This window comes from Haliotis asinina, chromosome 4, assembly GCF_037392515.1.
Source record: "Haliotis asinina isolate JCU_RB_2024 chromosome 4, JCU_Hal_asi_v2, whole genome shotgun sequence".
Taxonomy (NCBI): domain Eukaryota; kingdom Metazoa; phylum Mollusca; class Gastropoda; order Lepetellida; family Haliotidae; genus Haliotis; species Haliotis asinina.
The window spans coordinates 1,302,242-1,309,012 of NC_090283.1; positions in this window are offsets into that span (position 1 = coordinate 1,302,242).

Sequence of the window (6,771 nt, forward strand, 5' to 3'; positions counted from 1 at the left end):
GTAAGACAAGCCCATGTGCACTGGCATGGCAAGCTACATACGTCTGCGTGTCATGCCGCGTGTCCCGTGCGTCGCCAACACCATCAGTGCGTTATTTCTTGGTTAATCATGTGTACATGTCTGATGCGACTTTCAGTATCTTATATTCATTAGAAAGAGCATTTCAATTCGCTTCTGGTGGTGTATGGCATGTGCATGTGCGACGTTGAGCAAAGATGCTAGGCATGTCCGTAGGTAATGCCGCTTGTCCGTTCCGTCGCAACGGCGCCGGTAGCGGAAGTAGACTTTCGTTCTAATTTCGTTATCCCTCATTGGATTTCTAATATCTATGATTCATTTGAAAGGTCTCTTCATGGGGTTTCTGGCGATGCATAACATGCAAGTCTGCAATGCTGTGCACAGCTGCAACCGTCTGCATATAGTGCCGCTTTTCTATCCGGCTTGACTTCCGCCGCCGACTCATGTCGACCCCACCAATAACCCCTTATAATATCTCTCTCCTTTCGAAGATCGCTATCATCTACAGTGCATGTGAAAGCCCATGCAAATGGGCTTCAAGACGATGTAAGACAAGCCCATGTGCACTGGCATGGCAAGCTACATACGTCTGCGTGTCATGCCGCGTGTCCCGTGCGTCGCCAACACCATCAGTGCGTTATTTCTTGGTTAATCATGTGTACATGTCTGATGCGACTTTCAGTATCTTATATTCATTAGAAAGAGCATTTCAATTCGCTTCTGGTGGTGTATGGCATGTGCATGTGCGACGTTGAGCAAAGATGCTAGGCATGTCCGTAGGTAATGCAGCTTGTCCGTTCCGTCGCAACGTCGCCGGTAGCGGAAGTAGACTTTCGTTCTAATTTCGTTATCCCTCATTGGATTTCTAATATCTATGATTCATTTGAAAGGTCTCTTCATGGGGTTTCTGGCGATGCATAACATGCAAGTCTGCAATGCTGTGCACAGCTGCAACCGTCTGCATATAGTGCCGCTTTTCTATCCGGCTTGACTTCCGCCGCCGACTCATGTCGACCCCACCAATAACCCCTTATAATATCTCTCTCCTTTCGAAGATCGCTATCATCTACAGTGCATGTGAAAGCCCATGCAAATGGGCTTCAAGACGATGTAAGACAAGCCCATGTGCACTGGCATGGCAAGCTACATACGTCTGCGTGTCATGCCGCGTGTCCCGTGCGTCGCCAACACCATCAGTGCGTTATTTCTTGGTTAATCATGTGTACATGTCTGATGCGACTTTCAGTATCTTATATTCATTAGAAAGAGCATTTCAATTCGCTTCTGGTGGTGTATGGCATGTGCATGTGCGACGTTGAGCAAAGATGCTAGGCATGTCCGTAGGTAATGCCGCTTGTCTGTTCCGTCGCAACGGCGCCGGTAGCGGAAGTAGACTTTCGTTCTAATTTCGTTATCCCTCATTGGATTTCTAATATCTATGATTCATTTGAAAGGTCTCTTCATGGGGTTTCTGGCGATGCATAACATGCAAGTCTGCAATGCTGTGCACAGCTGCAACCGTCTGCATATAGTGCCGCTTTTCTATCCGGCTTGACTTCCGCCGCCGACTCATGTCGACCCCACCAATAACCCCTTATAATATCTCTCTCCTTTCGAAGATCGCTATCATCTACAGTGCATGTGAAAGCCCATGCAAATGGGCTTCAAGACGATGTAAGACAAGCCCATGTGCACTGGCATGGCAAGCTACATACGTCTGCGTGTCATGCCGCGTGTCCCGTGCGTCGCCAACACCATCAGTGCGTTATTTCTTGGTTAATCATGTGTACATGTCTGATGCGACTTTCAGTATCTTATATTCATTAGAAAGAGCATTTCAATTCGCTTCTGGTGGTGTATGGCATGTGCATGTGCGACGTTGAGCAAAGATGCTAGGCATGTCCGTAGGTAATGCCGCTTGTCCGTTCCGTCGCAACGGCGCCGGTAGCGGAAGTAGACTTTCGTTCTAATTTCGTTATCCCTCATTGGATTTCTAATATCTATGATTCATTTGAAAGGTCTCTTCATGGGGTTTCTGGCGATGCATAACATGCAAGTCTGCAATGCTGTGCACAGCTGCAACCGTCTGCATATAGTGCCGCTTTTCTATCCGGCTTGACTTCCGCCGCCGACTCATGTCGACCCCACCAATAACCCCTTATAATATCTCTCTCCTTTCGAAGATCGCTATCATCTACAGTGCATGTGAAAGCCCATGCAAATGGGCTTCAAGACGATGTAAGACAAGCCCATGTGCACTGGCATGGCAAGCTACATACGTCTGCGTGTCATGCCGCGTGTCCCGTGCGTCGCCAACACCATCAGTGCGTTATTTCTTGGTTAATCATGTGTACATGTCTGATGCGACTTTCAGTATCTTATATTCATTAGAAAGAGCATTTCAATTCGCTTCTGGTGGTGTATGGCATGTGCATGTGCGACGTTGAGCAAAGATGCTAGGCATGTCCGTAGGTAATGCCGCTTGTCCGTTCCGTCGCAACGGCGCCGGTAGCGGAAGTAGACTTTCGTTCTAATTTCGTTATCCCTCATTGGATTTCTAATATCTATGATTCATTTGAAAGGTCTCTTCATGGGGTTTCTGGCGATGCATAACATGCAAGTCTGCAATGCTGTGCACAGCTGCAACCGTCTGCATATAGTGCCGCTTTTCTATCCGGCTTGACTTCCGCCGCCGACTCATGTCGACCCCACCAATAACCCCTTATAATATCTCTCTCCTTTCGAAGATCGCTATCATCTACAGTGCATGTGAAAGCCCATGCAAATGGGCTTCAAGACGATGTAAGACAAGCCCATGTGCACTGGCATGGCAAGCTACATACGTCTGCGTGTCATGCCGCGTGTCCCGTGCGTCGCCAACACCATCAGTGCGTTATTTCTTGGTTAATCATGTGTACATGTCTGATGCGACTTTCAGTATCTTATATTCATTAGAAAGAGCATTTCAATTCGCTTCTGGTGGTGTATGGCATGTGCATGTGCGACGTTGAGCAAAGATGCTAGGCATGTCCGTAGGTAATGCCGCTTGTCCGTTCCGTCGCAACGGCGCCGGTAGCGGAAGTAGACTTTCGTTCTAATTTCGTTATCCCTCATTGGATTTCTAATATCTATGATTCATTTGAAAGGTCTCTTCATGGGGTTTCTGGCGATGCATAACATGCAAGTCTGCAATGCTGTGCACAGCTGCAACCGTCTGCATATAGTGCCGCTTTTCTATCCGGCTTGACTTCCGCCGCCGACTCATGTCGACCCCACCAATAACCCCTTATAATATCTCTCTCCTTTCGAAGATCGCTATCATCTACAGTGCATGTGAAAGCCCATGCAAATGGGCTTCAAGACGATGTAAGACAAGCCCATGTGCACTGGCATGGCAAGCTACATACGTCTGCGTGTCATGCCGCGTGTCCCGTGCGTCGCCAACACCATCAGTGCGTTATTTCTTGGTTAATCATGTGTACATGTCTGATGCGACTTTCAGTATCTTATATTCATTAGAAAGAGCATTTCAATTCGCTTCTGGTGGTGTATGGCATGTGCATGTGCGACGTTGAGCAAAGATGCTAGGCATGTCCGTAGGTAATGCCGCTTGTCCGTTCCGTCGCAACGGCGCCGGTAGCGGAAGTAGACTTTCGTTCTAATTTCGTTATCCCTCATTGGATTTCTAATATCTATGATTCATTTGAAAGGTCTCTTCATGGGGTTTCTGGCGATGCATAACATGCAAGTCTGCAATGCTGTGCACAGCTGCAACCGTCTGCATATAGTGCCGCTTTTCTATCCGGCTTGACTTCCGCCGCCGACTCATGTCGACCCCACCAATAACCCCTTATAATATCTCTCTCCTTTCGAAGATCGCTATCATCTACAGTGCATGTGAAAGCCCATGCAAATGGGCTTCAAGACGATGTAAGACAAGCCCATGTGCACTGGCATGGCAAGCTACATACGTCTGCGTGTCATGCCGCGTGTCCCGTGCGTCGCCAACACCATCAGTGCGTTATTTCTTGGTTAATCATGTGTACATGTCTGATGCGACTTTCAGTATCTTATATTCATTAGAAAGAGCATTTCAATTCGCTTCTGGTGGTGTATGGCATGTGCATGTGCGACGTTGAGCAAAGATGCTAGGCATGTCCGTAGGTAATGCCGCTTGTCCGTTCCGTCGCAACGGCGCCGGTAGCGGAAGTAGACTTTCGTTCTAATTTCGTTATCCCTCATTGGATTTCTAATATCTATGATTCATTTGAAAGGTCTCTTCATGGGGTTTCTGGCGATGCATAACATGCAAGTCTGCAATGCTGTGCACAGCTGCAACCGTCTGCATATAGTGCCGCTTTTCTATCCGGCTTGACTTCCGCCGCCGACTCATGTCGACCCCACCAATAACCCCTTATAATATCTCTCTCCTTTCGAAGATCGCTATCATCTACAGTGCATGTGAAAGCCCATGCAAATGGGCTTCAAGACGATGTAAGACAAGCCCATGTGCACTGGCATGGCAAGCTACATACGTCTGCGTGTCATGCCGCGTGTCCCGTGCGTCGCCAACACCATCAGTGCGTTATTTCTTGGTTAATCATGTGTACATGTCTGATGCGACTTTCAGTATCTTATATTCATTAGAAAGAGCATTTCAATTCGCTTCTGGTGGTGTATGGCATGTGCATGTGCGACGTTGAGCAAAGATGCTAGGCATGTCCGTAGGTAATGCCGCTTGTCCGTTCCGTCGCAACGGCGCCGGTAGCGGAAGTAGACTTTCGTTCTAATTTCGTTATCCCTCATTGGATTTCTAATATCTATGATTCATTTGAAAGGTCTCTTCATGGGGTTTCTGGCGATGCATAACATGCAAGTCTGCAATGCTGTGCACAGCTGCAACCGTCTGCATATAGTGCCGCTTTTCTATCCGGCTTGACTTCCGCCGCCGACTCATGTCGACCCCACCAATAACCCCTTATAATATCTCTCTCCTTTCGAAGATCGCTATCATCTACAGTGCATGTGAAAGCCCATGCAAATGGGCTTCAAGACGATGTAAGACAAGCCCATGTGCACTGGCATGGCAAGCTACATACGTCTGCGTGTCATGCCGCGTGTCCCGTGCGTCGCCAACACCATCAGTGCGTTATTTCTTGGTTAATCATGTGTACATGTCTGATGCGACTTTCAGTATCTTATATTCATTAGAAAGAGCATTTCAATTCGCTTCTGGTGGTGTATGGCATGTGCATGTGCGACGTTGAGCAAAGATGCTAGGCATGTCCGTAGGTAATGCCGCTTGTCCGTTCCGTCGCAACGGCGCCGGTAGCGGAAGTAGACTTTCGTTCTAATTTCGTTATCCCTCATTGGATTTCTAATATCTATGATTCATTTGAAAGGTCTCTTCATGGGGTTTCTGGCGATGCATAACATGCAAGTCTGCAATGCTGTGCACAGCTGCAACCGTCTGCATATAGTGCCGCTTTTCTATCCGGCTTGACTTCCGCCGCCGACTCATGTCGACCCCACCAATAACCCCTTATAATATCTCTCTCCTTTCGAAGATCGCTATCATCTACAGTGCATGTGAAAGCCCATGCAAATGGGCTTCAAGACGATGTAAGACAAGCCCATGTGCACTGGCATGGCAAGCTACATACGTCTGCCGCGTGTCCCGTGCGTCGCCAACACCATCAGTGCGTTATTTCTTGGTTAATCATGTGTACATGTCTGATGCGACTTTCAGTATCTTATATTCATTAGAAAGAGCATTTCAATTCGCTTCTGGTGGTGTATGGCATGTGCATGTGCGACGTTGAGCAAAGATGCTAGGCATGTCCGTAGGTAATGCCGCTTGTCCGTTCCGTCGCAACGGCGCCGGTAGCGGAAGTAGACTTTCGTTCTAATTTCGTTATCCCTCATTGGATTTCTAATATCTATGATTCATTTGAAAGGTCTCTTCATGGGGTTTCTGGCGATGCATAACATGCAAGTCTGCAATGCTGTGCACAGCTGCAACCGTCTGCATATAGTGCCGCTTTTCTATCCGGCTTGACTTCCGCCGCCGACTCATGTCGACCCCACCAATAACCCCTTATAATATCTCTCTCCTTTCGAAGATCGCTATCATCTACAGTGCATGTGAAAGCCCATGCAAATGGGCTTCAAGACGATGTAAGACAAGCCCATGTGCACTGGCATGGCAAGCTACATACGTCTGCGTGTCATGCCGCGTGTCCCGTGCGTCGCCAACACCATCAGTGCGTTATTTCTTGGTTAATCATGTGTACATGTCTGATGCGACTTTCAGTATCTTATATTCATTAGAAAGAGCATTTCAATTCGCTTCTGGTGGTGTATGGCATGTGCATGTGCGACGTTGAGCAAAGATGCTAGGCATGTCCGTAGGTAATGCCGCTTGTCCGTTCCGTCGCAACGGCGCCGGTAGCGGAAGTAGACTTTCGTTCTAATTTCGTTATCCCTCATTGGATTTCTAATATCTATGATTCATTTGAAAGGTCTCTTCATGGGGTTTCTGGCGATGCATAACATGCAAGTCTGCAATGCTGTGCACAGCTGCAACCGTCTGCATATAGTGCCGCTTTTCTATCCGGCTTGACTTCCGCCGCCGACTCATGTCGACCCCACCAATAACCCCTTATAATATCTCTCTCCTTTCGAAGATCGCTATCATCTACAGTGCATGTGAAAGCCCATGCAAATGGGCTTCAAGACGATGTAAGACAAGCC